Below are 16,853 nucleotides of genomic sequence, written 5' to 3'. Positions count from 1 at the left end.
TGAAACCTATTTCTGGCTTCACTTTAAGGAGGGGTAACACTATTAAAAGCAGTGCTGGATGTTTTTTTGGTAGGAGGATGTTGCTGCTGCTACTCTCACTTGCTTCCATGATGGGAGTTGGGGCAGAGCCTGATTTCCTGGAGGGTGAAGTCCTGGCCACAGCTGTAGGTGACTCAGCAGTCCCTTAAGAATTCCGACTCTTTTCCTCCCCTTCCTTTCCGAACTGTGCAGACACTGATGCCACCTTCCTCTCCAAGTATTTAGCCGGGCGGTAGTTGGGTGATGGCTTTTGGGAGGGGTGTTTGCATATTTCTGGGGGAAGTGATTGGGGTGGGCTAACATTTCGCCCTACAGTTTAAGGCAAAATACCTAGATTATTTAGTTGGGTGGGAGAACAGGGAGTGACAGTGGATTCACTTTGTTCTCTGACATCAGAGAGCTCTACATTTCTAATTATCCTGTTTGCCCTGTGCTACAATTTCTGTTGCAATGAAGGAATTGGCAATACGTACTGTGCCTGTTAGGTAGATGGAGCAGGAGAGATGCCAGGGAGAGTGCACCTGCGTGGTGCAGGCTAGCCAGAAAATTGTGTGGTCCACAATCGTCCTGGTTACAAAGTTGGCTGGCTAGGAAAGCTGTTCTGTGGGCTTGGAAATCTTACTATGAATTGGTATCCTAGCAACAGGATAAGCCAAATGGAATAAACATAAAGAAAACAGTGATGGAAGTTACAATTTACCTCTATAATACATGGAAAAATGTATCTTCTTAGTGGAGTAATAAGCTCAAAACTTCTTAGAGCCTTTTATAACCATCTTAATACCAGTCAAAAAGAAACTGCAGAGTCATCAGGGAGCGACAGCACTTATTTATTTATTTATTTTTTGGTGACAGTAAAAACAAAAAGGAATTAGTTGATCTGAAGGTTAAGTGGATAAATAGGAGTTTGCCTCATAAGAAGCATTTTATCTTGTTCCCCTAGCTGTAGATGTATGATTTATGAAGTACATGGGATTGTTTAGTTATTGGAAGGTTTATTATATTTCTCTTAATAGTATTTGTGGAGGCAGTGCATTGGACTGGATGAGACTATTTCCATTACTAAACTGGAAGGGAGTGTTAGGTGACTTGTCCCCAGATTCTTGCTCATAATCACAGTGCTCCTTTATCAACCTGTTCCTTAGAACTTTTGCTCTTGTAAGTTCATCAAGTTTTATTTTTTGCCATCCAAAAATGGGACCTTAATGAAAAAGACAACCTCTGTAGATTAATTCTTCATGTCAATGTCTATTTCTTCTTACTTATAAATCTTGATGATTAGTTAGTTTTTTTGATTTGCAGTATTTCTAAGGATTTTTTTTGTTTCCTCAGTCTCCCCTACCCGCAAAACCAGTAAGATGGGTTAAGCTCATTTAATTTGATGCATATTTTTCAAAAGGGCATGTCCTATGTCCTTTAAAATTTAGGTTTATTGAACTATATAATTTGTAATTTAAAATTCTTGTTCAATCAGAAGTTATATACAGATTTTTGACTGTTAGGGTGTTGGTGCCCCTAACCTGAACTTGAGTTGTTTAAGGGTCTGCTGTAGTTCATTTTCTTGTTTAATTGTACTGCCTAGGACCTCCTCTATGATGTTGAATAGGAAAGGTAAGAGTAGGCATCCTTGCCTTGGTTTTCATCTTAGTGGGTAAGGCATGCAATCTTTTACCATTAAATAATTAGCTGTAGGTTTTTTGTAAACAGTTTTCATCAGTTTGGGGGAGTTTTCTTAGCTTCTAATTTGCTGTGAAGTTTTTTTTTTTTTTTTTAAATCATGAATGAATATTGTACTTTTTTTTTCATTATGGAGATCATAGTTGTATAGAAGAAAATTGGGAAATAATCCAATGGAAAAAAACTAACCCATTTCTGTTAATATGAAATAACCTCTGCTAATATTTTGCTGGCTTTTCTTTCAGTCTTTTAATTTTACAAACATTTTAAAAACAACTATAAATGTTGTTTTATATTTTTCCCTTGCCACTTAGCATTACATTGTAAGTGCTTACTATGTCATGAATTTTTTGAGAACTTGATTTGTAAGTTCTTGATTTATAGTTAGTTAAGTTTTTCCAGTTAGAATTAACATTAAACATCTTTGTACATAAATCTGGTAAGATTCTTTAAATCTATTTTTTAAAATGTGGTGGTTACTCAAAGTGCATGAAATTTTTTTCAGATTCTTAATATACACTGCCTGTTTGTTTCATTTGATGTTCTTAGATTTTTTTCCTCTGGGTTTTTTGTTGTAATAAATTTGGGAGCAAAATTTCTGGGCATCACTTTTAAGGTAGAATCCTAGAATTTCAGAAACCATCTAGTTCAAACTATTTCTTTTATAGGTGTAGAGTCTAAAATAGTTAAATGATTTTTCTGCCAACATTGTTATTTTGCTGCGAGTGATCTAAACAGAATTCCTGATGCATTTTGTGTCATGTGAAATACAATTCATGTTCTATTTTTGATAAGAATTATAGTAGTCTTTGAGTCTATCATCATGCAGATACTCTATATGTTGTTTTATTGAAATCCAATCAGTACCTTTTGAGGTAGGTAGTATTTTTCTCAATTCATAGCCAGAGAAATTAAGTCTCAGACAAGTGAGCACTTATCCAAGGTTGCATAATAGTAAGTGGTAGAATTAGGGTTTGATCACAGGTCTTTCTGAATCTTGTTTTACTCATAGACTACACTGCTGAGTTCTTGTAAGCATTTTGTATATATTGTGTTTATTCTGAATCTGTCTTAATTTTGATGCTTGAAATAAACTTAAATTAATAACTCAATGTGAGATAGTATTAGTCAATTCTATATAACGCAGTCCAAACAGAGAGTCTTGTAGGCGAAGTATGTAAATGAAGTAACCACAATTTTGTGAAGTGCGAAAACACTTTTTCCTGGTATTCAGGGACGACTGACTTTCTTTTCCTTTTGTCAGCCTTGTTATCATTGACCATGTGTATCTTCTACCAAAAGTAGGCCTAGATAATGGAGAGACCAGCCAAATCACCTTTTATGTTGTGTCCAACCTTGTGGTAAGAGACGATCTGTATGATCATTTCAAGATGCTTGACTTCTGTGTTATGAGAATTCAGAACTTCTGCAGTTGTGGTAGACAGTGTTGCAGTATTATTTGAGATCCATTGATCTGTGCATGTGCTTCACTGATAGGGGCTGCATGAATATTACTAAAAACTAAATCAATCCAAGATAGTTAATAAAAGTGAGAGTATGATTATTTTATTTTATTTTTTAAAGATAGTTGAGTTTTTATTTATTTTTAAATTTTATTTATTTATTTGATAGAGATCACAAGTAGGCAGAGGCAGGCAGAGAGAGGAAGGGAAGCAGGCTCCCTGCTGAGCAGAGAGCCCAATGCAGGACTCGATCCCAAGACCCTGGGATCTAAAGGCAGAGGCTTTAACCCACTGAGCCACCCAGGTGCCCCTAGTATGATTATTTTAATTATGAATTTGATAAAGACAACTTAAAATGAGGTTATACCTTTTATTTATAGTTTGCCCAAATTGAGTATGAAAAACTGAAAATAAGTTAATGATACCCAAGTGGCATTAAATGGGCCACCTGCCCTGAATCACAAGACAAATTGAGATGAATATTTTCTTTTCTGCAGAATGGGAAAAACATTTTTTATTTATTGCTGATGGTTTTTATGAAGTATTTAGATATTTTAGGTTTCTTTTGTCTGTTATGCAGGAGAGGTACATTTTATTGATTTCTTTTTAGAACCAGCTTCTGATTAAAGTGACTGGTGTTGTAAAATATCTCTTGCTAATTCTTAACTAATTCATATTAGTTAAGAATACTTGTATACTACATTTTGTTGTAAGAGTCATTTGAAGGAGACTTTATTTTCATTGATGCATTGAGTATATTTTCTTTAGTTCCAAAGTTAGGTGTTACTGATCTTGCTTTTCTTGTTATCAGCAGAAGAAAGGAGTGCCACAAGGTTATTCTCATTGTCACAGTCATGAACATAAAAATGATTTCCATATGATTGATGAGAAGTTCTCTGACCACTTAGAATCTTATCAGATTGCAAAACATTTTATTGTGTGAGTCTTACAAAATACTTAGGAATAGAAAATCTTACGAACAAGTGAGACAACATATACATGAAATTTTTGGAGATTTTTTTTCTCCCACAAAGAAGGGCCATGGATATTATTATCATAGTTACTTTCATCTGATCAAAATAATTCATCAGGTTGTTCAGGTGGTGAATTGGGAATCATAAGGCTGGATCTAATTCTTTAATCAGCATAGACTTTTTTCCCACTCTATAAAATGTTTCGGAATCCATCTTTTGCTGGTGTGTGTGTGTGTGTCTGTTGTATGTTTGTATTTTGGGAAGTACACTTTGGAAAGTTTTTGGCCATTATTTCTTCAAATATTTTTTCTGCCCCTTTCTCTCCCTCTTCTTCTGGGATTGCCATAGTGCGTTTGTTGGCATGCTTCATGGTTTCCTATCCCATGGTTTCCCAAGACCATCAGGTCTCGGAGGATCTGTTTGGTTCCCTTCTTTCTCTTTCTGTTCCTCAGATTGATTAGTCTTAGTTGAGGAAGTACAAAAATTGGCCCGTGGATTGGTCTATCACCTACTGAGTGAATTGAGTGTATTTATTGGTGTTTAACACTCCATGTTAGACATATGGAAAAGAAACAGGCATTTATAAGGACAAAGAGCAATCAAGGAAGAAATAAATAAAGCTTTACTAGTAGTAACTAAGTTGGGAGTTACAGAGGAGGAGTTATTGGTAGGCTGAGAAAGAGGGGTTTGGATACTAGAAGTTTCAATAGATGTGAATGGCAAGTTCTGTGGGAATAATAGCCTGCTGTAAATACAAGGATACAAAGTTTTTGTAAGAAAGTGAGTTTTAGAGGTTAAGATCCTGGATTGAGACAGTTATTCAATATCACAAATATAGTGACTGCTACCTGCATTTATGGAACAGATACTGCAGTGATACATTGTGATTCTATAGAGCAATGTATAGTAGAGGCAATAATAGTAGTCTCTGTTTTTAAGTATCTATAATATAGCAAGTACTGCAGTGGACGCTTCAAACTTTTTTTGAACACTTCTTTTTGATTTTTTTTTACTGAGGTGAAACATAATATAGAATTAATCATTTTAAAGTATATAACTAATATATAATCATTTAAAAATGTGTAATATTTGAAAGTATATAACTATTGTGAATAGTGCTACTATAGCATTTGTGTGTCAGTATTTGTTTGTGTACTTGTATTCAGTTTTCTTGGGCATATATGTAGGTATGTAGGAGTAGAATTGCTGGTTAATGTGATAATTCTGTATTTACCATGTTGAGAAATTGCTAAGCTATTTTCTTTTTTTTTTTTTTTTTTTTTGCTAAGCTATTTTCTTAAGGGGCTGTATATATTATTTCCTACCAGCAATGTATGAGGATTCCAGTTTTTCCACATCTTCAACACTTTTTTTTTTCTTCTTTTTTTGTTTATGCCATTTTAGTGGATGTGAACTACTACCTCGTTGTGGTTTTGATTTGTATTTCCCTAATGATGATATTAAACAATGCTTTCTAAGTGTTTTTGGTTATTTTTATCTTTCTTGAAGTGTTTATTCAGTTCTTTTGCTGATTTTGAAATTGGGTTGCTTATCTTTTTGTTGTTGAGTTTTAAGAGTTCTTCTGGATACTAGACCATTATTAGATAAATGATATGCTAATGTTTTCCCAATTCTGTAGATAGTGTTTTCTCTTTTGTATTTGTTTTTTTTTTTTTAAGATTTTATTTATTTATTTGACAGAGAGAGATCACAAGTAGGCAGAGAGGCAGGCAGAGAGCGAGAAGTAGGCAGAGAGGCAGGCAGAGAGCGAGAGGAGGAAGCAGGCTCCCTGCTGAGCAGAGAGACCCATGCGGAACTCGATCCCAGGACCCTGAGATCATGACCTGAGCCGAAGGCAGCGGCTTAACCCACTGAGCCACCCAGGCGCCCTGTTTTTTTTTTTTGTTTTTTTTTTTAAAGATTTTATTTATTTATATGAGAGAGAGAGAGAAAACAGGTGGGAGAAGGGACAGAGGGAAAGAGAGAGGGAGAGGGAGAAGCAGACACCCTATTAAGCAGGGAGCCCGATGCGGGTCTCAGTCCCAGGACCCCAAGATCATGACCTGAGCTGGAGGCGGATGCATAACTAACTGCGCCACTCCAGAGTCCCTGTTTCCTTTTCTGGTTAATGCCCTTTGATACACAAAGGTTTTAAATTTTGATTAAATTTAGTGAGTTTTTCTATTGTTGCCTGTGCTTTTGGTGTCATATCAAAGAATCCATTGCCAAACGAAGGTAATGATTTCCCCTTTGTTTTCTTCTGTAGTTTTAGTTGTATTTAGCTCATTGATCCATTTTGAGTTAACTTTGGTTTATTGTGTGAGATAGGGGGTCTATGGAATTTTTTAATTAAATATTTTTGTTAAGTATTTTATGTATTTTGCTGCTACCTCCTTTGTTTACTCAATAATATGTTTATGAAATTTATCCATGTTGATACATATAGCACTAGTTTTTTCATTTATGCTACTTTATCATGTTTAATGGCTTTTGCTAATTATTAATTTCATCTATCTAAATGGACTTTTAGATTATTTCTTTTTTTGGTATTTTAAACAACATGGCAATGAATTTTCTTCATTTTTTCTGATGCACGTGAAGGAATTTTTCTAGGGTCTGCCATAGAATTTGCTGGTTCTTATGGTAAGAACATCTTCAAGTTAGGTATTATTAAATTATTCTGCAAAGCCTTTCTTCCCACTTTGCTCTCATTATTAATATCTGAGAATGTTTCTTCATCCTTGCCAATATTTGGTATAATTACTTTTGTACTTTTTTGCTAATCTGATGGGTATAAGTTTCATTGTCACTAACATCTCTGCCCCTGATTACTAATGAGAATGACCATTTTTCCACGTAATTATTGTCCACATGGGTAATTCTGTGAATTATCTGTTCATATATCTGTCATTTTAGTGGTGTTTTAGAAGGGAATGGTAGTAAACGTGCATGTTCAATACTCCATATTTAACTGGAAGTGCCTCCTGCTCATTCTGGCTTTGGAGGCAAGTATTCAAGGCTTCTGCTGATGAGGAAATCTTACCTGACCTTCCGGAGATGTTCAGATTCTTTTTTGCCCTCAGTCTTTGCATACTTGTGTGGTTGCATATGTTTTTACAGCTTATTTCTTCCTCTTTGCCAGACTAAGTACCATGAGGCAAGGGCCAATTTTACTACCGTTATATCCTTAGTGCCTAATGGGGTCTTGAACATCAGAGGTGCTAGTTAATACCTATTGAGTTAACGAACAGAAGAGGAATGATGAGTAAGGGGAGCTGATATATAAGACATTCTGAAGAAGGATCCAAGAAGGAGGTGAAAGCATGGGCATGGGCATGGGACCTCAACATTTTTAAACTTTTATTGTAGTTTACATTATGTATTGATACTTTCTTCTCTAATCTAAGACAGTGGCTTTATTGATCATTATATTCTTCAGTAGCATGTAGTTGGTTTTCATTAAATAATTACTGGGTGAATAAAAATCAGATCATTGACTGACTTACAGATTTAAAAAAAAATTTATTTATTTATTTGAGAGAGAGCATGGAGGGGAGGGGCAGAGGAAGAGGGAGAGAGAGTCTTTAAGCAGACTCTGCACTGTGTCCAGAGCCCAGCGTGGCATTCAGTTTCACGATCCTGAGATCATGACCAGAGCCAAAACCAAGCATCAAACGCTTAACCAACCAGGTTTCCCTGGGTATGCATGTATGTATTTTTCATTTTTTTCACAAGGGACTGTAAGGTTAGGTATTTCCAAGATGCATCTCTTTATTTTCTTTTATTCCTCTTATTATGTTTGAACCTGGCTTTGGGCCAGGTATTTATTTACTTGTCACCAGACAGAGGTGCCATGATTGGGTGGTGTATATTGCTGCCAAAGTCTCACCATAAAGTTGTTGAAGGTGATAAAGTGGGTTTCTAGAAGTCTAGCTGATTCCATGGTGTCTACTTAATAAAAACATGAACTGAAAACGTCTATACAGAATTAAAGAAATACTTACATGGAATTAAATGAACCTACTAAATAAAACTCACTAATGTCAGTGCCGTCACCCAATAGCTAGCATTTTTTGGACTTGATTATACATTTACTCATGAAGGAATAGCATCAGTTGACATCTCTGTAGGATTCTGACAATATGGGATATAAAAAATGTCGGTAGTGTTTAGATTGCCCTCTGGGAAAGCCTTGGATTTTTAGCTAAAATTGTGGCTAGAGAAAGTCTTTCAAATATTACTCATAAAGGATCAGGTTTGTCAGGGATATACTCAATTTAAGTGTGGTTCACAACATGAGGGTTATTTTTTTCGTTAGCACACATGCTGTGTTTCTCTGGAAGAAATAGAGTAGGTGTTATAGGTCTTTCACAGATAGTTTTTTTTCTCAATTAGTAAGGTTTGGAAGTGAAAAAACTACAGGTGTTTGATACTAAAGTTAGGATCAGATAAAAAAATGAGCTTGGTGGTGATAGTGGTACTTTTAGTTCAAGAAGAAATAAAAATTAGTGATTAGAACAAGTTTTGTATCATGTTGGAAAAAAATGAGCAAAAAAGCCCTTACTGTGTTTCCCTTGGTAAACAAGTTTATTTCTCTTAAAGGGCACAATTAGCAGATTAAGACCTTTGATAAATGTATAAACATGGATTTAATAATTGTCAAAACTGAATTTATAAAAGTTAAAATAAAGGACAACTGAGATATGTTGGGGAGCAACAGTGAGGTCAATAGAAATCTTTATTGAGCCCTGACTTTGTTTTATTTAGGTACGTACCTGTACTAGCTGCTGGAGGATACAGAAATAAATGTTACTTGGTCTCCAAGAATGTAACAGTCAAGTAGGTGAGAGTAGTATAAACTAATACATTGTAGTGAGGACATAAATTGGTAAGGAATGGGTTTCTGACATTTGATATAGAGGCATTTGGGAAGATCCTGATGAAGCGGGAGATATTGAACCCCTAAATGCTTTCCTCATTTGGTTGTGTTACTCTGGCCCTTTTACTGATTGACTGAGAAAACGAGTATTCAGTGGCACCCAGAACAAGAGAATGCTCTGCAGTAGGTTCAGGTCTCTGTGCAAGCTGCTCTGTTGCTGGGGTCATATGATACAGCAGATTCAGTGGTGTTTGGGGTATCAGTGGCAGTGTCAGTGGGGTGTTTAGAACCTTTATCAGGCTGTGATAGGTAAATCATAGTACAGATCCTTAGGATTTAGACCAAAGCCTGCCCTTCTCTACCGATAACTATGCCTTTCTGAGAAATAGCTGTTGATTTGCTAATGGGTCGTAGATTCTGCTTAACTGTGGGCCACCAAGTTACTGTGGGACCTGAACTGCTCGGTACTAAGTGGGTGGTTATCTGACCCACCAAACCATAAAGTTGGGCAGCAGCGGTCTATCGTCAAATGGAAACAGTATGTATCTAGTCAGGCCTGAGAATGGCTTCTCGGCCTTTTGGCTAAGATCAAGTGTAATCAGGCCTGAGTAGGTCTGGAAGACACAATACTTTACAAGAAGAAGGGGCTCGGGCGCCTGGGTGGCTCAGTGGGTTAAGCCGCTGCCTTCGGCTCAGGTCATGGTCTCAGGGTCCTGGGATCGAGTCCCGCATCGGGCTCTCTGCTCAGCAGGGAGTCTGCTTCCCTCTCTCTCTCTGCCTGCCTCTCCGACTACTTGTGATTTCTCTCTGTCAAATAAATAAAATCTTTAAAAAAAAAAAAAAAAAAGAAGGGGCTCAAGTGCCTGTAGTCCCTACTCTGCTAGCATCTTCTTCTTCTTTTTTAAAGATTTTATTTATTTATTTATTTTTAAGATTTTATTTATTTATTTTTCAGAGAGAGAGAGAGAGCACAAGGACACAAAGTGGCAGGCAGAGGCAGAGAGAGAAGCAGACTCCCTGCTGAGCAAGGAACCTAATGTGGGACTTGATCCCAGGATCCTGGGATCATGACCCAAGCTGAAGGCAGCTGCTTAACTGACTGAGCCACCTAGGCATCCCTCTGCTAGCATCTTTTTTCTGAGACTGCACTGAAGGCTTCATGGGAAGTTCCCTAAGGTTAATTGACTGTAAGACAAGACTCAGATGTGATTTACAGATGGTTCTTCATGATATGCAGGTACCACCTGAAAATGGGCAGCTGCAGCCCTGTGGCCCCACTCTGGAGTATCCCTGAAAGACAGTGGTGAAGGCCAATCCTTCCAGTGGGGAGGACTTTGGGCAGTGCACCTGGTTGCTCACTTTGTTTGGAACGAGAAGTGGGCAGATGGATGATTGTATTGTTTCATGGGTTATGACCAGTGGTTTGGCTGGATGGTCAGGGACTGGGGAGGAATATGGTTGAAAAACTGGTGACAAGAAAATTTGGAGAAGAGGTGAGGTATGTAGATAGACGTTTCTGGACAAAAGAATGTGAAGATGTTTGTGTTCCATGTAAATGCTTAACCAAAGAGTGACCTCAGCTGAAGAGGATTTTAATAATCAAGTGAATAAGATGACCTATTTTGTGGTCAGCCTCGTTCCATCCATCCCTGTTATTGTCCAGTGAGCTCATGAATTAACGTGGCTGTAGTAGAAGGGTTGGAGGTTATACATGAACTTAGCAACATAGACTTTTCACTCATTGAGACCTGTCTGGTTACAGCCAATGCTAAGTGCCCAGTCTGTCATCAGCAGAGAGTAACACTGAATTCCTTATATGACACCATTCCCTGTGGTGATTAGCTTGCTAACTGGAGGCAGGTTGATTACATGGGTGTGCTAGCATCATGGAAGTGGTATTGATTTGTTGTTACTGGAATAGACAATCTAGATATGGATTTGCCTTTCCTACATGCAGCGCTTCTGCCAAACCAATTTGTGGGCTTACAGAATGCCCTTATCCACCATTATGATATTCCTTACAGCATGCTTCTGATCAAGGAACTTATTTCAGAGCAAAAGAATTACATTTTGTGTAATTCATTGGTCTTATGTTTCTTACTATCCCAAAGCAACTGACTTGATAGAATGGTTAGAATAGACTTTTGAAGACTTAAGTTACAGTGTCAGCTAGATGTGTCAGTTTTTTGCAGCACTGGGACGGGGTTCTTAAGAAGGTTGTATATGGTCAGAATTAGCATCCATTATATGATGGTGTTTCTCCCATAGCCAGGATTCATAATAGGTTCAGGAATCAAGGGGTACGTAGAATGGAAGTGGCTCCATTCATTATGACCCCTACTGACCCATGAGCAAAAAAATTTTTTTTTAAAGATTTTATTTATTTATTCAACAGAGAGAGAGAGATCACAAGTAGGCAGAGAGGCAGGCAGAGAGGAGGAAGCAGGCTCCCCGCTGTGCAGAGAGCCCGATGTGGGGCTCCATCCCAGGACCCTGAGATCATGACCTGAGCCGAAGGCAGAGGCTTAACCCACTGAGCCACCCAGGTACCTCCCTCCCCTGCCCATGAACAAAAATTTTTAGTGCCTGTTTCCATGACCTTATGCCCTGCTGGCCTAGACATTTTAGTTCCAAAGGGAGGAATGCTCTTATGGGGAAGCACAATGATTCCATTGAATTGGAAGTTAAGATAGCTGCACAGCCGGTTTGGACTCTTCACCACTGTATCAACAGGCAGAGCCACTACTGGCCAGGGTGACTGATCCTGACTACCAAGGGAGATATTGGACTGCTGCTTCACAATGGAGGTAAGGAATAGTATGTCTGAAATATAGGAGATCCTTAGGGTGTCTTAGTATTACCGGGCTCTGTGATAAAGGTCAATGGAAAACTAAAATAACCCAGTTCCGGGAGGACTACTGATGGCCTAGACCCTCCAGAATGAAGGTTTGAGTCAGCCCATCAGAATGTCATGACCGGCTGAATTGTTTGCTGAAGACAAAAGAAATACAGAATGGGTAGTGGAAGAAGGTAGTTCTAAGTACCAGCTGCAACCATATGACCAGTTACAGAAATGAAATTTCTAAGTCATGAGTATTTCTGTTCAGTTGTTATGGATATGTTTGTGTGTGTATGTACACATATGTATGGCTACATATGTAAAATATCTTTTTTTTTTTCTCATTTCATTATCATGTAGCATAAGATGCACTGAGTGTATACATAGAATTTTAGGTAGTGTTACTTTTCTATCATAGTATACAAAATTTGAGATATCAGGAAGAGTAAACCTAAATCAAGGACTTTTACTTCTCTTCTGTGGAAGAGGTTAGTGTGTTTCCAGGTGTGCACAGCATAGTTGTATCATCTTAGGTATAATTAAGACCTTGTTATTGTCTTTATTTAGAGATTAAGTGTAGTTTAAGGAGATATGTACAGGTGCTAAGTTGACTAGGGATGGCCTTGTGATGGTTAATTTTACGTTGCAAATTGGGCTAAGGGTTTTTATTATTTCCTATCTTACATTTGGGTCTTTAATCCATTTTGAATTTATTTATGTGTACGGTATAACAAAGTGGGCCAGTTTCATTCTTTTGCATGTGGCTGTGTAGTTTTCCAACACCGTTTGTTGAAGAGGCTGTCCTTTTCCCATTGGTTATTCTTTGCTACTTTGTCGAAGATGAGTTGATCTTATAGCTGGGCATCCATTTCTGGGTTTTCTGTTCTGTTCCATTGATCTATGTTTCTATTTTTGTGCCATTACCATACTATCTTGATCACTACAACTTTGTAAGATAACTTGAAGTCTGGAATTGTGATGTCTCTAGCTTTGCTTTTTTTTTTTCAAGATCACTTTGGCTGTTTGGGGTTTTGAGATTCTATACATATTTTAGGATTGTTGTAGTTCTTTGAGAAATGCTGTTTGGTATTTTGATAGGGACTGGATTAAATGTGTAGATAGCTTTAGGTAGTATATGATATAGAGAACAAAGGTAAAAAAAGAAATGCAGATAAAATTAAATTTGCTTATGACCTGCATCCTATTGACAAACACTTGAGGCAGGCAGAGTGTAACTTTCCTCCAGGAACTCCCAATCTTAATGTCAGTGTTTTGCTAGTGGGAAAAACTACCTTAGCTTGACAATAGGTAGCTCTCCAGGATCCTATGAGTCTTTAGCATATGAAAGTCTATTTCGAAACTTCCCTTTATCTTTACTTCCCCCAACTCCCAAGTATTATCAGTTGCTTCTTACAATCCAGGGATAGCGGTTTCTACCCTTGGGTCCTGCCCTTTGGCTTTAATAAAACCACCTTTTTGCATCAAAGAAGTTTAAAAATTTTTTTCTTGGCCATCAGATCTGAACTCCAACATTTCCGCATCAGGATGGACATTTTAACAATATTTGTTCTTCCAATCCATGAGCATGGAATGTCTTTCCATTATTTAGTGTCATCTTCATTTCTTTTCATCAGTGTTTTATAGTTTTTAGGGTACATATCTTTAACCTCTTTGGTTAGGTTTGTTCCTAGGTATCTTATTATTTTTGGTGCAGTTGTAAATGGGATTGTTCTCTTCATTTCTCCTCCTTTTGCTTCATTTTTGGTGTATAAATATACGACAAACTTCTGGGGATTGCTTTTGTACCCTGAGTCTTTATTGCATTCGTTTATCAGTTCTAGCAGTTTTTTGGTGAAGTCTTTCAGGTTTTCTCTAGTATCATGTCACCTGCAGATACCGGAAGTTTAACTTCTTCTTTAATGATTTTGATGGATTTTATTTCTTTTTGTTTTCTAATTGCTATGGCCAGGACCTCCAGTGAACAAAATGAATAGAAGTGGTGAGAGTAAACTTTGTCTTGTTCCTGACCTTTGGGGAAAAACTCTCAGTTTTTCCCTATTAAGTATGATGTTAGCTGTGGGTTTTTCATATACGGCCTTTTTTATGTTGAGGTATATTTCCTCTAAACCTACTTTGTTGAGTGTTTGTGTCATGAATGGATGTTGTACTATGTCGAATGCTTTTTCTGCATCTTTTGGAAGGATCATGTGGTTCTCATTCTTTCTCTTAATGATGTGATGTATTATGTTGATTGATTTGCAAATATTGAACCACCTTGCAGTCCAGGAATAAATCCCACTTAATTATGGGGATTGATTTTTTTTTTTTAATGTATTGTTAGATTTGTTTTGCTAGTATTTTTTTGAGGATTTTTACATCAGCGTTCTTCAGGAATATTGGCCCATAGCTCTTTTTTTGTGTTGTCTTTATCTGGTTTTGGTATCAAGATAAAGCTGGCCTCATAGAATGAATTTGGTAGTTCTCCTTCCTCTTGCATTTTATTTTTCCAAGATTTTATTTATTTATTTGACAGAGAGATCACAAGTAGGCAAAGATGCAGGCAGAGGCAAGCAGAGGGAGAGGAGGAAGCAGGCTCCGTGCTGAGCAGAGAGCCTGATGTGGGGCTCGATCCCAGAACTCTGGGATCATGACCTGAGATGAAGGCATAGGCTTTAATCCACTGAGCTACCCAGGCACCCCTCCTCTTGCATTTTTTGAAACAGATTGAAAAGAATAGGTATTAAGTCTTTAAATGTTTGGTCGAATTCTCCATGAAGCCATCTGATTTTTGATTTTTATTTGTTGCGAGTTTTTTGATTACTGATTCAATTTCTTTGCTGATAATCAGTCTGTTCAAATTTTCTTTTTCTTCATGTTTTAGTTTTTGTTTTCTTTGAATTTGTTTGTTTTCTTCGAATTTATCATTTCTCCAAGGTTGTCCAGTTTGTTGGCATGTAGTTTTTCATGCTATTTTCTTAAATTTTTTTTTTTTTTAAATTTCTGTGGGGTTGCTTGTTATTTCTTCTCTCTCATTTATGATTTTTTTTTTTTTTTTGGTCCCTTCTCTTTTTTTCTTGATAAGTCTAGATGGAAGTTTGTCAATTCTACTGATGTTTAAGAAAAAAAAAAAAAAAGCAGCTCCTGGTTCCATTGATCTGTTCTGTTTATTTTTTAGTTTTTATATTACTTATTTCTACTCTAGACTTTCTTATTTCCTTTCTTCTGCTGGCTTAAGGCTTTATTGTTGTTCTTTTTCTAGTTCCTTAGGTGAAAGATTAGGTTGTTTATTTGAGATTTTTCTTTCATCTGAGGTAGGCCTGTATTGCTATAAACTTCCCTCTTAGAACTGCTTTTGCTGCATCCCAAACATTTTGGACTGTTGTGTTTTCACTTTCATTTGTTTCCATGTACTTTTAAAGTTTCTTCTTTTATTTCCTGGTTGTCCCATTCATTATGTAGTAGTATGTTCTTTATAACCTCCATGTATTTGTGGTCTTTCCAGATTTTTTCTTGCGGTCTTTCCAGATATTTTCTTGTGGTTGACTTCTAGTTTCATAATGTTGTGGTCAGAAAAGATGCATGGTATGACCTCGATCTCTTTGAAATTGTTGAGGCTTGTTTTATGGCCCAATATGTGATCTATTCTGGAAAATGTTCCATGTGTACTTGGAAAGAATGTGTGTTCTGCTGTTTTTGGATGGAATGTTCTGAATATATCTGTTAAATCCTTCTGGTCCAGTGTGTTCTTCAAAGCCATTTTTTCTTTGTTGATTTTCTATTTAGATGTTCTGTACATTGATGTAAGTGGGGTGTTAAGGTCCCCTACTATTGTATTATTATCAATTACTTCCTTTATGTTTGTTATTAATTGTTTTATATATTTAGGTGCTCCTATATTTGGTACATAAATATTTAAAATTGTTAGAGCTTCTTGTTGGGTTGTCCCTTTTATTATTGTATGATGTCCTTCTTTGTCTCTTGTTATAATTGTTGTTTTATGTCTATTTTATCTGAAGAAATTATTGCTACTCTGGCTTTTTTTGATATGCATTTGCATGATACTTATTTCTCCATCCTCTCACTTTTAATTTGCAGGTGTCTTTAGATCTAAAAAGTCTCTTGTAGGCAGCATCTAGAAGAATATTTATTTATTTTCTTTCTTTCTTTCTTTCTTTCTTTCTTTTTCTTCTTCTTTTAATCCACTCTGTCACCCTGTATCTTCTAGTTGGAGTATGTACTCACTCCGTTTACATTCAAACTAATTATTGACATATATGTGTTAATAGTCATTTTACTTGATTTTTGTTTGTTTCTGAAGATGTTCTCTTATCCTTTCTTGTGTTTTTCTATTTCTTAGTTTGCTGGCTTTCTGTAGTGATATATTTGGATTTCTTTCTATTTATTCTTTGCATACTTATCAACGGTTTTTGATTTGTGGTTACCATTAGGTTTGTGTATAATATCTTCAACATACAGCAGTCTATTTTAAGTTGGTGCTTAAGTTTGGACCCATTCTTTACTTTTCTCCTCCACACATTTTTAGGTACTATATTTTATATCCTTTAATTTTATGAGTTCCTTGACTGATGTTTTACAGAAATATTCCTTTTTACTGATTTTATGTTTTCTGACTTCATACTGTCATTTTTGAGCTTTCCTTTCCACTCAAAGAGCGCCCTTTAATATTTCTTGCAGAGCTGGTTTAGTGATCAGCTCTTTATTTTCATTTATGTTTGTCTGGGAAACTCTTTCTCTCTCTTCCTATTCTGAATGATAGCCTTGCTGGATAGAGTTTTCTTGGCTGCAGGTTTTCCTCTTTGAGTACTTTGAATATAGCACGCCACTCATTTCTGGCTTGGAAAATTTCTGCTGAAAAATCTGCTGATAACATTATGGGATTTCCCTTGGAGGTAACTGTTTTCTTTTGCCTTACTATTTTTTAGTAAAAATTTTCTCCTTATTACTGTGTTTAGGCATTTTAA

The 16,853-nt window shown here is 36.6% G+C and overlaps 1 protein-coding gene across 5 annotated transcripts in view; it reads left to right on the top strand.

The window, feature by feature from the left end:
* CCDC91 (coiled-coil domain containing 91) overlaps positions 1–16,853 on the top strand; it is a 367,817-nt gene that overhangs the window by 833 nt on the left and 350,131 nt on the right. The gene's annotated exons all lie outside the window — the stretch shown is intronic.

Source organism: Mustela nivalis (genome assembly GCF_964662115.1).
Source record: "Mustela nivalis genome assembly, chromosome: 7".
Lineage (NCBI taxonomy): Eukaryota > Metazoa > Chordata > Mammalia > Carnivora > Mustelidae > Mustela > Mustela nivalis.
Note: the sequence above shows the minus strand (reverse complement) of the source record. Positions and strands in the feature narration are given on the sequence as shown.